This window comes from Rhea pennata, chromosome 3, assembly GCF_028389875.1.
Source record: "Rhea pennata isolate bPtePen1 chromosome 3, bPtePen1.pri, whole genome shotgun sequence".
NCBI lineage: Eukaryota > Metazoa > Chordata > Aves > Rheiformes > Rheidae > Rhea > Rhea pennata.
In genome coordinates, this window is record NC_084665.1 from 5,184,952 (window position 1) to 5,207,378 (window position 22,427).

The window sequence follows — 22,427 nt, forward strand, 5'->3', positions numbered from 1 at the left end:
CTGAGCTACTGAAAGAAAAAAAAAAACAAAAAAACCCAACAAGTTTCAACAATAACAATTTTCAAATGAAATACTTACAATGGATAACGTGTACAGCTTAAAACGAAAATGTGACTCAGCCAGGAATTAATACTATTACTGGTACTATTCTAGCTTTCAAATTGAATCCACTTCAGACGCGTGGTATGTCCTTGGTTGTGAGAGAAGGCTGCTTAGAGGTGGTGGCAGGATGTCTTTTATGGGGCTGCTAATTCAAACCTGGGTATTTTTTTGCTAAAATTTGACTCTCTGAAGTTAGACATGAACTTGAGCAGAGATCGCAACTGTGTGAAACAAGGCCAAAATCCTGTATTGCATGTTTTTCCCCTTTTCATTACCTTTTTTTTTCTCTCTCTCTCTCTCTCTCTCCTCCCTTGCTATCATTTATTTCCCTGCTGGTGTTTTTCAGACCATGCTTTCTCCTCAGATGAAGTTCATTCTCTTCTCTGTTTTGATGCTTTCTTCAACTCTTCATTTTGTTCTCTCTCCTGAAATTATTATTTTTTCTCTTTGATTTTTTTTTTAATGGAGCATGTGTGTGTTTGGGCTTTTCCTCTCTAGTTTGTCCCACTTGGTAACAGAGCCTTCCTGAGGTTCTTCATCCTAATGCTTAAATCACTTCCATTTTCCTTCAGCCTTTGGTTTTGTTGGTCTCTTCACTGCCTGCTGGTTTGCTTTGCTACATTACCCTACCTTGTGGTCCACGCATTACTCCCTTTTGCCCCTGACTGCACTTGGCTTCCTGCGTGAGATGTACAACCAGCTCCTCTGCCTCCTCCCCAAGCTGCCTTTCCCTCTCGTCGAGCTCGTGGGAAGTGCAGCTTTACCTTTCTATATCTCCTGCTCCTTTCTCCTTCTGTTATAGCTCTGTGAAAAACGCTTAATGGAGCAGACTTTGGCTGAGAAAGGAGGAGAGCAAACGGGGGTTATTTCCTCGTGTGCAGCCTGCGCGCTCCTGTGAACAGGCCCTTTGCGCTCTGCCTTTGAAGCTGCCTGTTTTTGAGAGATTCATTTTGGAAAAGGTAATAGTGGACTGACATTTGATTTTCTTATTTAAGTGTGACTGTTACCCACATGCTGGAGACCACATGTGACTTGCAGCGCCCTCTCTCTCTGCTTCCTCAGTTTTTCAGCCCAACCTTCACTTCATGTTTTGGTGGCTATCTTCACCATGAAGAGAGGCAGAGATTGGGTTCACTTTCACACTGAAAGTTTAGATTAAGAGTTAAGCACTTGCAGAGTCCCAGAGGCTCTGGAACTCGTCTCCTACAGCCCCAAAGGCCACCTTATGCAGGGGATTTTCAGTGAGTTGAAAGGGGAATTTTAGTGTTCTACACTGGTATTTTGCTTCCTGCGGCTTCTTGTGGCAGTCATGAAGGTGTCCGTAAACTGCGGTCGTTGTCAGCGTGTGAGCACGGCATTAACACGCTCTGAAGTACATGAACCCTAATTATGAACCAAATACATAAATGTACTGGGGAGGAAGTGGGGAAATGTAAATTTAATCTGCATCCTTTCAGCTTATTGGTCTTTTAACTGTGCAGTGGACACAGATTTGTTGTGTCACCACTTGCACACTGTGTAACATGAACAAAGAATGTCCATCCAATATTAAAACGTAAACTAAATTAAAACTGTCAAGCTCTTTCCCTCCTGCTGCTTTTTTTTTTTTTTCCTCTCTCTCCTTTTTTCTTTTTTTCTGTGTGGGCTGCATGTTGCTTGTGTGCTCCCAGGGCTCAGTGAAACATGCAGCGCTTATGCATAAAAGGCAAAACAGAATTCGGTGCTTTGCTGCTACCCATATGCTTAAGACTAAGAAAAGACTTCCCTCTCCCCTCCCTCCTTTCCGCAAGCCTCCAGCTCAAGGAGTCAGTTTTAAGAAGTTTAGTAGAAACCTGACGAGTGTCCAAGTCCTCCCGTGCGTGTAACTGTTGATGAGAGCTCTGTAAGGTAACGCTGAGCAGAAGCACTGCGCTTCTGCAACTTTGGGCCTGGGCAGAGGGAAGAAATGCTGTGAGAGCCTCTTCTCAGGAGCTGTTTCCCCACAGCCTGGCTGTGTTCCTGCAAGACAGGTCACGTCCTGCCGGACGTGAGAGACGCTGAGGGAGGCTGTACAGCCTGTGCTCCCCGGGAATGCAGACAAGATGGGCCTTTGAGCCTTTGCCTGTGCACATGGGAAGGACAAACCGTGAAAGGTCTTTTATGCAGGTGCCCCTGTGTAGGTGAGGAAAAGGGAAGCCCAGGCAACCTGCCTCCTCTTCCATCATGGCCTGCAAATGCCTCCTGCCATTGCTAGCCTTTTCCAACGGGGCATGAGACTCTTCCTCCGCAGGGGCCAGGTGTCAGAAGGCAGTGCATGCCTGCACTAGGGTGACCTGAAGAGCCAGAGGGGTGAATGGAGGGTACCAGGATGCTCACGTACCTGATGCTCAGGAAGGGATATTGCTACAGCTTGAACAGGGAAAGCTCGGATGAGCAAGTGCCAATGTCAAGTTATTGCCCAGCTATCCAAACTACCTCTTTCAGAAAGAGGAGCATCAGAAGGAAATGTGCATCTACATGTTCTACAGTCCAGAAATGAAGCCCCAAACTCTCAATTGCTAGTTCAGCTGCTGTGCCAGATTGCCAGCATGAGGGACACGTGCACATATCTTCTGTCAGTGTGGAAGGCTCCTGTTGACTGCTGGAAAGGATGCTTGGAATGGGACATCTTTAGGCCTCAGCACAGCTCAGCTACCCATGCTCTTAGCCACTGCCCATCCTTTACTCCCTCGAGAGCAGCAAAGCTGTGTGTGGTTTCAGGCCAGCTGCTGCAGCTCCCGCTCTGACCCTAGACAAGCACGAGGCTTGGCTCCTAACAGCCAGGTGTAAACGGCACTGTCAGATCTTCTCTGTGCTGCTTTTGGATGACTTTTGCACCAGCAGAGCTTGGCTTACAAGCCAGAAGTCTGATCAGAATTGTGTAGAAAGCACCAGGAGCCAGGCTACCATGGTGTGCTTGCCTTGCCTGGGATTCTGCAGGCCGCGGCCGCCTCTGCCGCCCAAACAACCCCGCTCGCCTTAAATGTGAGCGTGACAGCCGGAACAGTTGAGAGCACAACTGCATTTTAAGCTTCAAAAACCTTCCGTGTACTGTTCAGATGTTTTCAGTGTGGTTTTTACTTCCAGGCCTCAGCAGAACTGCCGCCTTGGGGTTGTAATCATTTATTTTCCTAAACATGTTTGCAGATGGTCCTAAGAAGAGCCTACAGGGCACAGTGCCTGCTTGAGGGCTGCGATTGGAGGAAAGTTGTTGGGATCATCTGATAATGCTTCACGTTTTCTGTAATTTAGTGTGTGTGTGTGCGCGCGCGTGCACACGAAGGGAGTATTTAAAACTTCCAGACAATAGTTTGCTCGGTGGCAGGGAATGAAACCCCTAATGAATAGTCCATTGTTTACATCCATTTGAGTCTTTCTTTGCTGAATTAGCGCCATGAAACATGGCTTGCAACTCTTGTTGTTTTTAACTCCCCTTTCCTTACCCATCCCCCTTCCCATTCCTTAGGGTTGCTAAATCCTGCTGCTGTCATCTCTACACAAGTTTCCAAACTGTTTTTTTCTCCTGGTTTTCCTCTGCTTAAGCCTCTTGTCCAAACTGGATCATCTTCTGCTTCTTGTTGAGCAAATTTCCCCATTGCTGGCCTCTTGGTCTCACACCTCAGCCCTAATTATTTTTATCCAGATGAATGCTGGAGGAAAAACAAACAATAAAAAAAAAAAACTCAACCCCTCTGTTTCCTGCTGCCATCATCTGGTCTAGATCGTCTTCTTTCCTTCCTTTTTCCCTCCCCACCTCCTTGCTTTGGAGGGCTTCACTTCTCTTCCAGCATTAGTCTAAGGCTGTGGGTTGTTGGGGTTTTTTTTGTTTTTGTTTTTTTTTCCTTTTCTTCTCTCTCTTGTTTTGTTTCCTATTTGCCTTCAAGTCCTCTGCCCAACTTGCAGCCCTGTTTCCTTCTCTTTCCAACCCTGATTTGTAGAGAGCTGGAGAAGAGAATTCTTGGCTCTGCTAGAGTAAAACTCATGTAACGGACACAACACCTGATACGAAAATAACTCCATGCAATTAAATCGTCTGCTTTTCCCATTGAAAAAGCTTTCTCTTCCCTTTATTATTTAAACAATAATTTCTCTCATGATATTGTAAGGGACATAGACACTGAGGCTTGCCTGCTTTTCCGGAGGCTCCCAAAAATCGGAACTGGGGAAATTCCCATAATTGGTAGACGGAATGGGATGTTTTGGGAGAGAGTTGTTTTTGTTCTTGTTTTGTTTGGTTTTGGCCACATAAGCAGCGCGCGCATGCCATGTAACACCAACCAACGTGGCGTCAGAGTGCTGCCCTCCCCTCCTTTGGAGGAGTTTCTCTAAAACACGGCAGAAGTGCCAAGTGACAAGAAAAACAAGGATACCTGGGCCCGTGCCAAAGAGTTCTGCAAGAGGGAGACTTAGCTGTGCAAATGTACTGTGTTGCCACGGAGCTCGTTTTGTTGCTTGTATCGTGTGAGAGAAGAATAATTAAAGAAATATTCCACCTGGTAAATGAATAGAGAATACATTTGCCCCCTATTTACAGGATGCAAACCCTGAAATGTCTGCTAGCAGTGCTGAGCAGGGTACTGTCCGTGTATGGTCAGGTGAGGAAGCAGAATATTCTTTAAGGAACGAATGGGTGGTTGGAAAGCTGTGATATTGGGGAGGAGGAGAAATTCTGATTTGTCTAAATACTATTGCTCCCTCTTGGTGCTGCTAAGGAAATGGACTTCTGGGGAATTTGTTCTCTAAGCAGCAAAGGTTTCCGCTTCCCATCGCGTGGATGCCTTCGCCTCCTTACTTCCGCCCCGGCCTGCTGAGGAGGCCCTCGGGCGGCGCCGGGAGCTGCGCTACGTTTCCTCCGTGCGCGGAGGTGAGGTAGCAGGGACTGTGGCAGGGAGGGAGCTGGGGGTGACAGGCACGCAAAATGCAGCTCCACACTGATTCGAGTGTGCTCGAGGTAGCTCTGTAGCCTGATGTTGTGCATTTTAATACATGCAGTTCTGAACTGGAAGTTTTTTTTTTTTTTTTTTTTTGGGGGGGGGGGGTTTGTCAAGTTTAATCACCCGGAGAACTTGGGCTATGCATCCTCACTGAATTCATGCTCCTTCTCCTTTCCTTATGGCTTCCCTTTGGGTCACCTTGGGCCTCATCCAAGCTTCACGACTCCTTCATTTGCATCCTTCTCTCACAAAAAACCTACCCATAGCGCCCTAGGACTCTGAAGCAGAGACACTGCGCTTTCCTTTTGGCCTGTTACTTCCCCCTGAAAGCACAGAGCCAATAAATAGGATTCGTTCCTGACTTGCAGTGATTTACTCCTCCCTCTGTCGCTAGATTGCACGTTCCTCGCAAAACAAACTTCGGCAGCCTGGAAATAGGTCACCCGCCAGCACCTGCACCCGTTCCCCGGCTGCTGGCGTTGCCCGCCTCATCTGTGGGCGCGACGTACGGCGAAGCGCCGAGCGCGCTGCAAAGGCTCAGCTAGCAGGAGCGGCATTGTCGCGCGCGGGGTGCCAGAGCGCCCCGCGCGATACCCGCCGTATGGGCGTTTAGACATGACCGGGAGAACTCTGCTTTTTACTGTAGATGTGTGTATACATATATGTGTGTGTGTGTGTATATATATATATATATATATATATGTATATATATATATATAATAATTTTTTAAAAAAGCAGCTAACTCCATCAGCAGCTGGATTTGCTGCTGCCTGGTTGGGATCACTTATAATGGTATCCTGAGCACCTTTATGCTGGCTTGTTCCAGGGGTGCCCAGAGGTTGGCTCGGTGGCCTGCACAAAACGAGTTATTGCTCTGGGGTGGCCTCCTAGGGGCCACGCTCCCTTGCTGCTGTCGCAGAGCTCGCCCGGGGCCTTCGCTTGGCCTCTCGGCACTGGTTTTCGTAAAGCTCCTCCTCATACGACCCAATGCAGGGCTTTACTCACGAGGTAAAGGCGAGGTTTAAGAGCAGCGGCATCGGGGCCAGATTTCCAGCCTCTGCAAAGAACAGGAATTCCCGTATACGTCCACGGTTACTTTGGGACGCTCCCAGGAGAGCAGCGTGCTTACGTTTTTTTAAACGGGGTTAGCACGGGGTGTGCAGTCGCAGTGACAGTTGTGCAGACGGATCAGGTGCGAAGGGGATGGGCACAACGCAAGCAGCAGCAGTGGGAGAGGGTGGGGTGTGCGAGTGTGTCTGTGAGTGTGCAAACGTCACTTTCTCAAGACGTGTACTGTCTATTTCTCCTTCCTGGGAACAAATTGTCATAGAAATGCAGAATACGTTCCTTCTGTCTTGGGCTGAGGCAAGAAACAGCCTGGAGAGACACGTATGAGCCTGCGTGGGGAAAACGTGCTTTGATTAGCCCGGTTGACAGATCCTGTTTCTCCTGCTCGTCGCACGGTTTGCAGCGCTCGGCGTCCGTCTAGGAAATGCCTCCCGAGTTCACCCGCCAGCCTGGCGAGGAGCCTCCGACGGAGCCGCAGTCCCTCCTCCCGCCGGGGCAGCGCGGCGGCCGTGGCCGGTGCCTCGCCGTGCCGCCGCAGGGCGCACGGGGCGGCGCTCCTCCAGCAGCCGCGGAGGAGGAGGAGGCAGCGTGCTGAACCCCGGTATCTCGACAACACCCCCTTTTTCTGGAGAGAAATGAGCAGTTTCGATTTCACTCACTAACCTGTTTTTCATTAACCTGTTTTAGTCAGCAAGCTGTGGCATTACTGTGCCCCTCTCTCAAACAGCCTCTCGACAGCCCAAGGAGGCGGTGGAGCAAAACTCCAGTCCTCTGCAGAAAATGCTCAAAGAGGCAGTTTTGCCCCGAACGGTAGAGGAGACTGCGGCAAATTAATGCTACAGTAAATGTCAAATATTTGAAATGAGCAGGGTATTAAAGCCCCAAGTAGGGGGTCGGGAAGGGATTGGGCTGAAGTTAATAAGCCTTTTACAACTTTGGACTTAATCTTTTATTCAGTGTTTGTATAACTCAGTTATCTGCTAGTTAATAGCAGTGTTTTTGATACCTCTCCAGCGGCAGTACACTGCAAACCTTCAGCCCTGTTGGGTATTTGTGCTACAGCATATTTAACAGCCATGACAACAATTCAACAATTGTGCAGCAGCCTCCCCTCCCTGTCTGAGTGTTGCAGGCACCAGAGTGTCTCCATTGGAAAACCCCTAAACATACAGTTTGAGCCAAAACTGGTTTAATGATAGTCTACTGAGAGCTTGACAGGCTTAAAAAAAAATAAAGAGAGCAGCACTTTTTTTCCCTCCTTCTCCCCTCATTTTTTTTAAACTTCTCTTCTTTTGTGGGGGGGGAAAAGAAAGAAGCTGCCACTATAAAACGCAAGGCAAATTTAAAAAATAAGCTGCTTTAAACTGTATAACAGGCCTGGCGAGACAAAGGCTGGTGCTCTGGAGCGGCTGCAGGGCGCTCCGCGGCGGCTCATGTGCGGTTTCGGAGGTGAACGTAGCTGGCTGGAAGATAGATGGGTGCCAGATGCAGCCTGACGCGGATTCAGGCAGCTGCTCCGCGGCTCGGTTTCACCGGGCGCGAGCGAGGCCCCTGTGCGCCGACCCCACGGCAGGACCGGCGCAACGACGCAATACTCGCTAAGTGATTTTAATCGAGGAGATTAAATGACAGCCAGTCGCTTTCCAGACTTAAAAAGCCCATGTGCTATAAAGCTGTTAATAGCTCTCGCTCTATCCAGGCCCCCTCGCCACATACGTTTACATTGGGAGTGTTCCCCCAACCTCCCATCGCTCCCCCTGAAATGGGAAGAGGAGGGCAGGTTTGGCCTCGCAGTCCTGTTTTTCCATCGTACTTGCATAATATGTTTTTTAACTGCAGCGGGAAGTGTTGGGCCCACTTCTGTGCATGCTTACGCCGGATTGAAGGGCTCGCGTGCTCCCGTAAAGCACCGGCCTAACTGTTGGAAGGATTAAGGCCGTGGTCCGTAAAGCGAACGGCTCCCTTTTTAATAAAGGACACGTTCCAAAGTCGGGAAGCATTGGTATTTACAGGCTTAGGGAATGTGGTTTGCTTTTAAGTAAACCCAGCGTGCTGTGATGGGTGACAGGATAGAAATGGCGGTGGAGCTGCTGCCCTCGGGTGACTGCAGCCTTATTTGTGGAGGGACATTAAAGTTTGGGGGATTTGGCTGGGGAAAGGAGAGAATTGTAATCACGTTTATTTGCCATGCGACCTGGGCTGGCTGCAAATAAAGATCATTTTGGGGGGCTTCCTCGAGTTGGATTTTGGGAACCCTGGCTGTGGCGGTGTTGCCACTTAAAATACGGGTATCTGTTCTGTGTATTAAAAATAACTTTGTGCATTTCTGATTGCTTTAACAAGCATATCCCTGCCTAGAGGAAGAGGTCTTCTCTTTTGTATTTGGGGGGAAGTATAGGGGAGTTCTTAAACAGCAAAGAAAGAAAAAAATCTCTTCTTTCCTTCCATGCATGTCATCAAATTATTGCCATTACATATTTAACTGCTGGTGTCAAACGACTGTGATCGTTTTGAGTCATTTACTACCCTCGCAGCAAGCAAACAAGACGGCTGTTTTTCAGTGAGTGTGCAAGTGGGACGGGTGCAGGTTGGCTCTGAGTCTCACCACTTGTTTGTTTGTTAATGGTACCCGTTGGGCTGAGATGCCTTCACTGAGTGCCTCGTGCACGGCTTCAATGAAGCTTTCTATACTGAGAAAGCGTGCCTTAATTTAGCAGGTTAAAGATATCTCTGTTACATCAGTTTGTTCACAGTGGGTTGTGACCTAATCAAGTAGGGATGTAAGCCATTTTGCAAAGAGTAATTACTCAATAACAAAAAATGTCTCTCCTTCCTAATAGCTGTGAGCACGTTGGCTAGCTAGAATCCAGTCTGGTAGCGGCAGGGCAGCCGTCAGGAGGGGGCTTTCCTGGCCAGCTTCTGACCGAAGCCGAGACGCAGAGCCACGGCCTTCCCGAGGCCCCCTCCGAGACCTTGGCTGCGCCCCTGCACTGAGCGTGCCGTGCTCCAGCGGGCTTGCTTTGACAGCGGTGCTATGACAAAGTCTGGTCCAACACCTTTGTGGATGTTTTTGAGAGAAAGAAATGCCTGACCTGCTCTGAAGACTTGCGAAATGGCACTGATTTATTATTATTGTTTTTAGCGGAAGGGGACTGCAATGGTGGCTTTATCACGTGAGTGATCTTCTGCATTGCCTGCTTAGGCCATGGTCAGGAGATGGTGTGAAGTTTAGGGATGTTTGCTCATTAGGTCTTTACTGGGAATAACTTATGACAGTGACCGAGCAATTTTTTGCTTTCAGTGCTTCATTGCTTAGGAGCAGGATTGCCAATCCTGCCACTGAAATGGCTCTCCTGTTTTTCTACTTCACCAAGAGATGTATCATGGAGGTGCATTCTGATTTTTTTTCCCCCCTCCTTGGCTTCAAATCTTGCTGAGAGGGAGGCGGAGAGGAAAATCCTCATGAATTAACATTATTTCCCTAGTGGGCTTTGCTGCCATTTTATCTAATTAAACCTGCTGTTTTCCAGATCACATTGTAAGTATTTGCATGAAGGGGCTTTCACTTACCTCCTCAAGTAAATTAAATAACAGCCCTTAGGCTGGGCTGACAGTGTAATGCATTTTCATGTGGGAGATCAACAGCTCCAATACCTTGAGATGGGAAATGTTGAAATGACAGGGAAGCTCTGAGCTTTCGTCTTGAATTAGGGCAACTGGAGTGAGTTAAGGCTACTTTGCAAATGCCTGATAGTGACCCCTAAGGCATCCAGTGGGAAGTGAGGGGCACGTGGGAATCTGCAGCAGGGGCCACAGAGAAGAGATCACGTTTTTCAGCTCACTGTGATCCACAGGCTACATGTAAAATGTGCAGAAAAGCTAGGGAGAGCAAGCCTCATCTCAGCAAATTTAAATGCACATCCCTATTGGAAAGCGTGAAGGGATCTACAAACCAGGAAAGATTGAAAAACACAGACCTAAAGCAAATGAGAGGTACAGGCTCTGCCCTGAGGGCATTTACAGTGTGATTTTTGTGGATGAAGAAGGCTGGACTCGTCTTGAATGCTCTGGAAGTCAAAGTACATGGATTTGGCTTTTGTTTCCACAATAAGCTTTTACTAGTCATCCAGTAATTTCCTTGTGCTTCATTCCTTCAATTTGCAAAATGAGGCTGTAGTAGTCTGTCCACTAAAGTGACAGCTTGCTGCTTTCTTTGCCTGATCTGTTACTCCCAAGAAGCATCCAGCCCAGGAACTACCCTCCTCCTAGTGTGTCAGAGTTTCCAGAGCCCTTCGTCGTGTCAGACAGCCCCACGGGATGGTCGGGATGGTCTGGTTCCTTCCCGGTCATGTATGATATACATCAACCCCATCCTGGCTGTGGTCACTCCTCCTTTGACAGTCTTGAGAGCTTCTGAGGAGGAGAACAAAAGACCACAAGGAAATTTCAGTGTATTTCTTGAGTTCCTGAGCAGCCCAGGCTGGCTTGTCCTGGCAGAAAAGAGAGGGTCGATAGGAAAGTAGGGGGAAGAACTCCAGCTCCTCCAACCACTGGGTTTGGACAGGCCTGAGATGGCCCAAAATTCAAGTTTCCTTTGGGCTCTGCCTTTGTAGGTGTGGGTAAGTGTGCCAGAGCCAGGGACATGCAAGTAAGCATGCTGGCAAGCAGCAAGGCCAAACGGAGTGACCAATAGCGAGCAAGGAGCAGGAGATGGGGCCCTACAGCGGGCAGGGAATTTAATCTCTGCTCCGGGTTGCTCGTGTTGATCACGGATGGGAGTCAGCAATGTTGGAAGTCTATGGAGCTGGCGGGTTTCTCTGGTTTGGTGGGGAACCTTGCACACATATTTTGTGTGAATGGAGAAGGGTCTTATGCATCCTCTTTGTTTGTTGTAGCTCTTTTCCAATGTGGTGATGATAGCCCTATTAGTAATTATATCTATAATGTTGAAGCACCTTCCAGCTTTTGCTCTTAATTCTTCCTTCCTGGTATCATTGCTTGGGGTTTAAGGAAGTCAAGCAGATCACCAAGATCTGCTTCAAGGAGTCTGCAATGACTCATTTTTGTCTGGAGACTTTTGCTAATGAAATACAGTTGACTTGTTTTTCTTTCTTCTGAAAATCAAGATTTTCATTCCATCAAAACATAATTCCAGGTTGAAGGTGGGGAAAGAGAGTTAGAAAAGTTAGTGTGATGGGAATGTAAACACTTTTTAACTTATGTGTTAAAGCATCTTGGCTCTTCTGAGTAGCTGTAGAACTACTTTGTAATGCATTTCTGCATCTGAGATGTATTTTGAATGCCAATGAGATAATGAGATTTATCAAATAAAGAGCCTGTCTTTCACTTTGTTCAAGCTTGGCCTCACGCGTCAAATACATGGAGTTTAGCTCAGAAGCAGCTTGTGATTTGTATCGCAAAACCACCACGTGTAACTCATGATGGATAGTAGCCATGGGAGGCAAGAGGTTTATAGATGAGACATGATAAAGGCTTTAGCTAGTGTTTGTGCTTGGTCAAAGTCACTGCAACAGGACAAGTGAATGATGACTACTGGGTTACTGTGGGAGAGGCTGATCAAGTGTTTGCCTTTATAAATCATATGATTTAATGGGTTAGTCTTATTTTGTAGGATGAGCATGCGTGATATTTATGATGTAAGACACCTAAGTGTTTTAATGCATTAGGTGAGGTGATTCAGGATTGATGCAGCTACTTCAGTGATCCTGTACTATACATCCTATTATTATTATTCACTCCCTGTAGATGTTAGAAAGCTTTCTAACAACTCGTGGTATCTCTCATCCCGTTCTTTTTTTCTGATTTTTAAAATTATTATTATTATTCATCAGATTCCTGCTGTACACAACCCCCAAGCAGGTGGGAGGGTGAGTTGGTGGGAGATGACTTGGCTTTGTTGGAACTTCACTTAATGCAGGGTGGGGGCAGAGAAAATGAAGCTAAATTACGCAGATCCTGAAGGCACAGCGAGTGTGCTACATCACTTGTGAGCATGACTAGAACTGAAAATGAATCACAGCCTTGTTAGACACTGTATGTGTCAGTGCATGTGGGCAGAAATATCATTGAGGGAGAGAGAAAGAGTGAGCGAGAGGGAGACTACATCTTCTGAAGCATGCTGGTCCCACTGAAATGGTTGTAGTATTTCATTTAATGAGTGAGAACCAGGAAACAGTGGGGCACCTTCTGTTTGGTTTTTCTTCCTTTCTGAAAATTCGGGAGGAGTCTGGACCCATCAGCAGTGTCGTCTAACCAAGTCCTTCTGAAATCAGAAAAGGCTATAACGGCAGGTTCAGGTTCGAACCTACTTTTACTGACTTTGTAATACAACCGTGAAGACTTACTCTGGGCTGCGTTTGAATGTGGAGTTGCTTCAGTCTGCATGTTCATTTTGCGTTATGAAACAAATTTGATTTGGTTTTCCCATAAACTTCTGGTGCACGCCAAGCTGGTTCACATATTCCAGTTGCAAAAACCCAGTCTGGATCTGAATCCTCAGTTCTTGCAGCTGCATAGTTTGAACAGGGCTTATTTCTAAAATGAAATTTTGCTTTAGAAGGGAGGTTGTAAGGTGATCAAATCATTCAGGTGTTTGACAGAAAGACGCTCGAATCAAGTGACCTCTAAGACCTGGTACTTACGTGTTCTTATTCCAGAAGATACTAGTCACAACTTCTAGAGATGTTCATAAAGAAGCTATAGGAACAGTCTCTTCCTGTTTCTTACAAACTTAAGTGTCTGGGGAGTGAAAATAGGGATGGCAGAACCTGGCCTGAGCCTGCAATGTGCTTGTTCTGGAGTTGCACTCCCCTACAGAGGGGTCAATCCCACCTTTCCAGGAGTGACTGCAGGGTGAGTTTCCATGGGGCAAAGTGGGCTTCTTTCTTGAAGCCTGACACCACCTATGTTCAGCCTAAACTGGAAGCTGTGATAGGACTGAGATGTACTCCCAAATGCCAGCTAATGGAAGAGTTAGACTGTTGACAGCACCAGACCACAAACGCAAACCTTAAGGAATTTTTTTAAAAAAAAGTACAGATTGTTAAGGCTGGTTTTCCCAAATGCCCTGTTACGAGAATATAGAGCTATTTGTGCAGGTATTGTGGGCAGTGTAGGCTAGACAGACTCCTGTGAAAACAGCTCTAGACTGTATTTCACAGCCTGAAGTTTAACCTGAACAAACTCTTGTTGTGTTTGGGGTTTTTCTTTACCTCCTCATTCTAATGTTCCTGTAGTTTCTCATCCATCAAGAGCTGGTATGTCTTAAGTTGCTTGCTTGTTAATTGTAGGCTTATTTTCTCTTCCAGGCTGGTCTTTGCTTCTTTTGTTCCCAGACTGCTTTCCAGTATCTCCAAAAGCCTTTTATCCTCGTCACCCTTCAGCCTAAATCCGTACTAGATAGGATTTCTTCCTCGAGCGTGTCAAAGCACCTTGTCTTGAGGAGAGCAAGGCGTAGCCTCTTCTCACTCTCTCCTGCCTGAAAAGGCTTGAGCACATTCAGCTCCAACCAGCTCTGCTCACAGCTCAGCTCAGCTCTCCCACGTAGCCAGCCACTTTTGCTGTTTTCCTACCAAGAGGATGAGCTGCAGGCTGGGTGGAGAAGGAGGGTGACAGAATGGCATCAGTGGGGATGTGCTTGCTCCCATCTGTCTAACCTGCACAGCGAAGCAGGAGTAGCCCGCAAGCCCCGGCAGATTGATCTGAATCGTAAAAACTCCAGAAATCCTGGGGTCACAGTAGAAAATGTTTCCTTCGGAGAGGGCAGTCTATGCTTCCTGTGCGTTGTCAGCTGCGGCATTTGTCTTTCTGCAGGTTCGGATCCCCGTACCGGGCTGTTCTGCATGTGGGAAGGCTGTGAGAAGAAGGAGACGAGTAGTCTTTGCAGGCAGTATTTGCAAGCATTGGCCCATAACTTCATGTATAATTTAAAAGCAGACAGTTCTAGATAGTAGCCTGAAGTATTTTTTTTTTAAGTGCCTAGAGATGTGTGGTTTCTCCTTTATCCCCCTCCCTGCAGACCAGGTGCTCTGTACTTGCTGAACATTAAGTGGTTTCTGAGCATTAAGAAGGCTATAAACCGCCTCAAGCTGAGCACATAACAGTGCAACCCCCCCCCAAAAAAAGTAAAATTTGAGTCCCCTGGTCAGCATGTGGCACCCCTAGAGTGCGTCTAGTTTTTCGTGGGAATAGCTTCAGATTTTCTAATTCTTTGGCGCGACTGTTTTGGGAGAAAGGCAAGCAAGGGAGGCACGCTTGCAGCAAGAAAACGTTTAATTACTTAGAAAGAGCAAGAACATGTTCTGAAAAGTAAAGATTTTAGACTTAACGTGCATGGAACAAAAGGCCGTTGTGAGCTATGTGCAAGAGTTGCTGAGAGTTTGTATTCTGCCTTTTTTTTTTTTTCTGTGGGAGTTATTTCCTGTTGTTGACTAGAGTTCTTTATTTAGAACCACCTAGCTACTGAATGACGGCTAGCTCGCAAGAAGAAAAAGTGTGATTAAAACTTGTTAAGGCTTACTTCAAGATCTCCCTGCTTCCATTTATTTAGGGTGAATCTTTGCTAAACCAAAAAAATAAATAAAGAAGGCTTTTTTCCCCCATTGTTTTGCCCACATCAGCTGTGACAGCTAGCAGAAACACATTGGGAGTCTGAGGTCTTTCACCTGAACATCTCATGGAAGAGTTTTCCTAACTGACGTGGTTTAGTTTCATGTTGTTCTAGTTTTAAATCCAAAACAAACCAAAACAAACGCGGGGCTCCCGCTCTCGCTGGTAGCAGCAACGCGCTGGCGTTCCCGGGGGCAGCTTTTCCTGTGAACCGCACAGCCAGGGCAGGAGAGCCGCGCGTGGGCTTTCTCAGCTGCCCGGGTGACAAAAGGTTGCCCCTGGGGAGCAGGGCCAGCAAAGACAGGTTTCTGGCTACTGCCTCGCATGGCAATAGTGTGCGTGTGTAGGTGTAGGCATACAAAGACAGTATCTGGGGTTTATTCTGCCTTTTTGGCTTAGTAGGAATCGCACGAGCAATGTCCCCTGCGTGTGGATGATTAGCCCGTTCACTGGGGCACGAGCTAGGACATGGGCGATGTTGCCTCATTGCTCTGGGCAGCCCCTGGCTGGGAGTCTGCCCCCAGGAGGTGGCTGCTTCTGCTCAGCTGTTACAAATACGCCAGAGCCTTCGGTGAAGTACCGGGTGGCTGGCCCCTCTTGCGGGCAGGTTGTGGAAACAGATGCAGGTCGTGGTCAGATGCATCTTTTCTTCTACCAGTACAAATGCTAAGAGCCGGCTTGGGAAGATGGCACTCTGCAGACAGGTGGATGTCTTTATAGGAGAGGGGTTTGGGAGCTTTCTTACCATCCTTTTGTGGTAGGAAAGTCCATGGCTGAGAGAAGAAGCAGAGGTGGCTTCTGTGATAATTTACCTCGTGGTGTTTTCTTCTCCAGCTGCTATCCAGAGGTGAAACTGGAGAACTCGCACCGCTGATGGGGATGCAGCTCTTCCCCCTCGTTTGCTGGGTCTGCTCCTTGCCCTTGGCCTTTCCCTCTCTGCATCCCATCTTGCCTCAACTTTGCTCCTCTGCCACCACGGCTAAAGTATGAAAAAGGGAGCAATACTACTGTTTAGGAGAGCTGCTTGTGCCTGACTCCGAGTGCAACCAGGCTCAGGGAGCAGCGTGCCGCCTGCAGCATCTGCCTCCTGGCTGCGCACCACCCTGCCTGCAACGTAGCGCCTCTCCTTGCTGCAAATGCTGCTCTGTGCTGGGATAGAGAGACGGCGGTGACCAGACAGAGGGGCTGCCCCCCGTCCTTGTGGTAGATCCAAAATCCTGGGTGGGTTTGCAGTGCTTTAGTGTTTCATGTATCCTCTGAAATACTACTTAGGGGGAAACTCTTTTAGCCTTTGGCTAACGGTCACTAAAAATGAAGAGGTGCCTTTAAAGTGAGAGCATAAAAAAGGCGAACCTAAATTAATTGGTACAGTTCCCTTTTTCTTTCATAAGTTAGAGTGTATTTTCTGACCGTTGCAGGGGTGGTTTTAGGTAGAGCTGAAAAAAGCACACTTCACCCATGGTGTGTTTACCTGCATGTGCAGTACGGGCTTTTGCTGACTCTTAGCTGTGCTAGTGAGGGAATGTGGAGAGGGAGAATGAATCATTACCACAGGCACAGTCAGTAAAAGCATCTGATGTACTCATTCATTCTTTTTTTAATCTCTTTTTTGCACATCATTTAAGAAATTGCATGTTTTTGTAAGGGTTAAAATTGAAAGACTTGTACATTCACTGCATTGACTCAATGAGTTCAGTTCTATATGGTCTTCATTTATTTGTAGTGGAACAGAATGGCAGTGGGAGTTTATGCTACATTTGATGTTCTTGTGCTAGTTTTTTGCCAGCTACTTTTTTTTTTCTCTTCTAAATTTGGTCCTGCAGATTCAACTTCTGTTTTTTGGGTTTTTTTTTTTCCTTTTAAAGGAGAAGTTGTGTGGGTCACTCACTGTTTGCTTAAAATTAGACCCTCAGAAAACTAACTATGTCCAAAAGGGGTACAGAATAACATGGGCAGTAAGAAATTTTGCACTTATGGCAGTTGGAGGAAGAATTCATCATTGCAAATTTGGACTATTATTAAAATGCCTGTATTGCACTCGGTAAGCATTGCTTGAATCTAGTGGCTCTAAGGTGTTGCAGAATCTAGTCTTAAATAAAATGCTTGTTTAAACAAGCCTCAAAAACATTGTAAAAGCTTCACGCAGTATTCCGGTGCTATTCCTGTCAGCAGAAGCAGCTAGAGATGGGTGCGTTCTTTTGGGTGTTGATGTAAAAACTCATGTTTTTCCTGGTAATGCACCTGAGCATGAACATATTGGACTCCAGCAACACAGCTTTGAGTGCTCCATAGCATTTTTAAGTGCTCTGTAACATCCCACTCAGCACTATAGCCACAAAACCATTTTGGCTGTGCCATCCCAGCCTCAAACACGTTGACACTGTTGTACCACTCTTTAACCTGACAAATCTGAGCGGGAGCATCCACCTCTATAACCTGCTAGTCGAATCCTGCTGGTGGCCCCCTTGGACCTGCCAAGCCTTTGGCATTTCAGCAGCTTGAGCAGGGCTAAGCATATGACAACTTGCCGGTACAGACAAGCCCCTTCCAGGTTTCAAACGCGCTTCAAAACAGTGCAGAGTGCATCTACGCTCCGGAAGTGTGAAAGTGCATTTAGAGTCCACTGGGGTAGCTCTGTTTCAGAAAAGGGCTCTGATGTGAGCAGCGCGCGTGATAAACTAGATTACTAGAGTGACTCTGCTTTGGCGAGCTGGGAGCAGGTGGCCCATGGGCATAAGGGAGGTGGCGATGACTTCTGCGCCCTGCGTGCGTGTGGCTCTCATGTTTGATAGCCCCGTATTAAGATTTCGGGGATCGTTGTTGTTGAGGTTGTGCACAGGGCTAGTGGGCGGCCTAAGTCTTCTGGCTTGATTGCAGTGGCATCTGCTTGCACCAGTCAGTGCTTAATTAGGCCTGAAGACTGACCAGTCTCTCTGTATTTTTTTTCCTCTGTGTTTCTCCCCCATCGTTTCTGTGGCTTTTCTTTAATAAAAGTATTCCCTCCTCAGCTGTGAAGCAGAGCCTTCAGTTCTACCTGCCGACTTGTTCCTCTTAATACACTGACTCCAGCATTAGAGGAATATCAGCAAAGCCTCTCTTGAAAAAGTAACTGAGTGTGCTGGAAAAGAATGACTTGTGCTCTTGACAGAGGCCACAGAATGAGCCCTAAAAGGGGGGAGGGGGAAAGTAAATGCATCATTTCACAGCCCAGAACTGCACAAAACTTAGCTGAATGAAAAGGGCAATCCAGTGTACCTTGAAAAGCAGGGGAGCCTTTAGAGTGGGAGACTGCGACTGCTTTAGGAGCCTGTGCGCAGTACAGAGCGCGTTGGTGCAAACAGTCTGGCCTGCGTTAGAAATGAAGTACACCTTGCAGGCGAGACAGCCTGAACGGGATTCGGGAAGGAACAAGGATGCTTATGAAAAGGCTAAAGGGTGTGAGGGGATGTTTGGTGATAGGAGGCAGCGAGACCGTCTGTCAGAGGACGGCGTGTTTTGGTCTGAGCGAGGAGGAGGCAGGCTGGCAGTCTCGGGAGGACTGGGAGTGCACCAGGAATTGCAGAGGGAGGGAGCCATCCCCGTGAGTGAGGAATGCAGCAAAACCTCCTCTGACTAAGCCAGCTAATGCATATTGCATTTTTCTGTCTTTCCTGATAATCCTGTTCCATAATATTTCCTTAATAATTTAATATGTGAAGAGTAGTGCTTTTGAAAAGCACCTAAATCACCAAGTTTCATTTTCAGAAACCTTGCCACCCTTGTCCTTGGCACTGGCAAGCTGTGCCAGGTATGACTATTGGAATATTTATCTTGGAGGTTTTGAGTGAGTTTTTTTTTTTTAAATAATAATAATTATTATTATTTAATGAATTTACCATATGGCGCAAATCTCGGCACTGCCAAGAAACACCTTTCTATTCCTAGATTTTGTGGGCCTGACCCTGCATTACTGAAGCCAAAAGCAGTATTTGGGAACAGACTTTGGCATCAAAGTCTGCAGAAATGCTTAAAATAAGTATATGAAAGAGATTAGTTGCACTTAGAATATTGATTCACGAGCTCCATGCTTTTTGCATCTCTGTTCATTTTACCCAAGGAAGATCAACTGCCCAGTTGGACATATAATATATGATACTGCATTAGAACTAAGGCTGCATTTGCTCATACTCATTAATTAAACTGATTTCTCGATTTTTTTTTCCTAGAGAACTAACAGAGAATGATAATTAAGTATATTATGCATTCTAGGGAACAGTGTTTCTCCTACTGCCACAAAAACATTAAAGGAGAAAAATGTGAACTAAAGCAGAAAACTTAAATTAAAAAAAGGCTAAAATTGGTGCGTGAAGGGAGAGCATTCCTTCTGTTTTAACTGAGGCTTCTGGGCCTGGGATGTGTGTGGCAGCCTCATTACGGTGGAATAGTTGCACCAACAAAAAAAAAAATAAAATAAAGGGAAAAAAAAAGAAAACCAAATGAAATCTAAAGCAAAGCAGCCCAGCTTCCACAGTTGCAGCTTCCCCTGCTAACCTACAGGTACAGACTGCACTAATCCATCGCCCCAATTTTGTGTTGAAGCTTTATATTTATTTGTGGCCAGGCCTCACTTGAGAAAATGGCTGGCGTTTCATGCTTTGCAGCATCTGCTGCCTGCCAGCCGTGACGGGTCTAGGGGCCGCTCTTCAGCCTTGCTCCCCGCTGCTCCAGGGCTGCTGCCGTTGCGTCCTCACTGCCCGGCGCCCGGAGGCAAATGCAGACACTTGCGGTGGCCCGAGGTCCGGTGGCCTTTCCTCAAGGTGCCTTCACTTGTAGGGTGCTCACATCTCACCGGTGAGACCTGCCCTGCTCGGTGGGGAGCACTGCCCCCGCGGACCTGCTCTCCCTGCCTATAGGCAGGCCCTTAGCTTGGCTTCTCCCAGCTTATCTGTGCTGACGGGGTTTTTATTTGCGAAAAGTTGCCAGCTCTGTAGGCACCGTTAGCCGCTTGTCTGTCAACTGCTGCATGCGCTAAAGGAAAAACATTAGGAGGGAAAATGAAGATGTTTTGTTCCTACGGTGTACACGGTGAAATCTCACAGTATTGATGTGTACTGCAATTAAAAGGAAAAAGGCCAAGGATGCAATTAGAAACACAGGGAGCATTTCACTGCTTCTATTAGGAAAAAAAGTGAAAGATGCCGACACGCCGGCACGGTGAAGGTTGCCGTTGTTGCCTAATTAGCACACATGTCGATATCCAGAGATTACCTGGCAATCTGGGATATTTCTAATGAATTGCTCTCAGAAGCTGTCTGTGTGCTCCCCTTCCCCCAATATTTCCATTCTTTGACTGCTTTTTGTTAATTATTTAATATAGGGGCGTTTTTGAGTATGGCAGAGGCAAGCTTTGACCATCTCTGCTCAGTGACAGTAGGGCAGGGCTGAGCGTGGAGTGTGGATGCGACCTACGTCAGGTCAGCTCCCCCGCAGAAAAATGCAGGTCAGTTCTTTCGCTTCTAGTGTATCACCTTCACGTTTTAGCAGACGGGCTGTTTTACGGCCTGCGTGAAAGCTAGGGCTGCGCGATCACATCTGCACCGATGCCTCCCGGGGAGGAGACCTCGCGTGCACCGATCCGAAACGCGATGCGTTTGGGGTGACTCCGCCTGGCAGAGGCGCACAGGCATTTCCCTGCCCCGCCGCTTCCGGGAGCCTCTGCCGACGCGCGTCCTTGTGCCGCCTTCCAGGGCTCGCTTGCGGGCTGCTTCCCCGCTTAACCAGCCGCGTTTGGGCCTTGTGGGCCCCTTCTGGTCAGACTGGCCTTGGAGCCGCAGTGCTGACTTTCCTGGCCCAAAAGCTCGCGTTAAATCACACGCGAGGCGAGGCGAGAAGCGGCCAGCGGCGGGATTGTTTGCCCGGTGTGGTGTGACCTCGTGCTGAGGCGACGGTGCTCTGCGGCGTTTAAAGCGGGGGTGGGAGCTCCCCTCGTGCTGACCTGCACCGTGACCTGTGCCCGGTCGACAGCGGTTCTGAGTATGGAGGCAGGTTGTGTTGGCCGTGTTAGAAGGAACAGTCTGAGTTACTCCTGCCAGGAAAGGCCCCGGGGAGTTACAGTAGGAAGCTGAAGGGCTGTGAGTTTTCTTTTAGGCTAGTGTAAAACTGGAGCAGCCTAAAAGAGTCGGTAGCATTAGACTGGCTCCAAACTGATACGTCAGGGCTCAGGCCTTCTACTGCGGAGCGTACAACGGGAAGACTGGGGCCTTGGGTGGGAGAAGGAAGCCCAGCTGCTTACTTAGCGAGCATCGGTGGCTCTGCCCGCAGCGCTGGCGGCAGCACGCGCGCACCCGAGCGCACGGGCTGTGAGCTTGCTGTGGACTTTGAGCTCCAGAGCGCAGGCCTCGCGGGGCCGGGTGCGCCCGCAGCAGAGATACTGAGCACCACGTTCTGCTGCCTTACAAACCCGGAGCGACCCAGCTTGCAGCAAACATTTCCAGCCTTGTAACGAACTGTTTGGCCTAATGCAGTTGCTCTAAAATAACACGTATGCAGCTCGTGTCGGACTTGCTCGCCCTCTTCGCGTGACAGGAGCCCTGCGCTGGGTGCCGGAGGGGTGAGACTCGCTAGCCGCGTGCGTTGCAGCCTTCGTGCCTGAAGCACGCTGGGCAAACGCGCGTTTCAGACGGCGAGCCGGCTAGCGAGGCTTTACAGCGCCGTGACTGAGGAAGGCTTCATTCTGCTCGCAGCTGTGCTGGGGTGAACTCGGGGGGGTCCCCGGAGTTGTCCTGCTTTGGTACCAGTGTGAGGGACAGCAGAATGTGACCCCCAAGTTAGGTGGATAAGGCATGCACGCACACAGCTGTAAACGTGAAAATATTCTGCAGGGCTTTTGAGAATGCCAAAGCCCACCAGACACATACCCGCTCTGTTCAGGCCCTCAAGAAAATGAAGATTTTTCTTTTATGTAGGTTTTTTTTTTAATGATTACTGTAATTTTGAGAAGAGACTTGTTTCCCTGAGCAGGAGGACCGTTTCAGTACCCTTATCTGCTGGAAAGTATCCAGCCAGAGGAAATTCTACTTTTAATTTTTGCCGACTTCCGACAAATTCACGTATCAAAATTCAATACGTGGTTCGTGAATTGGTTTGCAAATCCGGCCCAGGGCTCCCTTTGCGTCGCGGTCGGGGGCGCTTAGGGGCAAGCTCTGAGGAGGCCACCGCCGGGGCCAGGCCCCCGCGCTTGGGGGTCTCCTCGTCCTTCCTCCTGTGTTAATGGCTTCAGCACAGGATCGGCCGCAGTTCCAGCCTGGGTGTTTAAAACTCCGGTTGTATGGGGCCTTTACAATTATAATTAAAAAGCAAAAAACAAATATTAAGTCCTCACTGAATTTCCTCCTGCTTTGGCAGAGTCGCTGTGCTAATTGTTTCTTACTTTGTAGGTTTTGGATGGATACAGTTTCCAGTAGGCAGTAGCTCTTCCCCTGAAAGTATCGTTCTTTCCCTTTTCAGCATCCTAGGGGGAAGCGGAGCCCGCCTCGTCCCAGGGCTGGCCGCACGCGGCCCCCGAGCGGTTTGAGCGTGGGGCACGGGCGGCGCTGGCCCGGCCGGCGGCGCTGAGCCCCGGCGGCGCCGGGAGCCGAGGCTGCTGCCGCGGCCCTTGGGGCGCCCGCCGGGGCCGCGCTCCGTCCCCGCAGGCCACT

The 22,427-nt window shown here is 48.2% G+C and overlaps 1 protein-coding gene across 2 annotated transcripts in view; it reads left to right on the forward strand.

Moving 5' to 3' along the window:
• SERTAD2 (SERTA domain containing 2) overlaps positions 1-22,427 on the forward strand; it is a 72,091-nt gene that overhangs the window by 35,821 nt on the left and 13,843 nt on the right. The gene's annotated exons all lie outside the window — the stretch shown is intronic.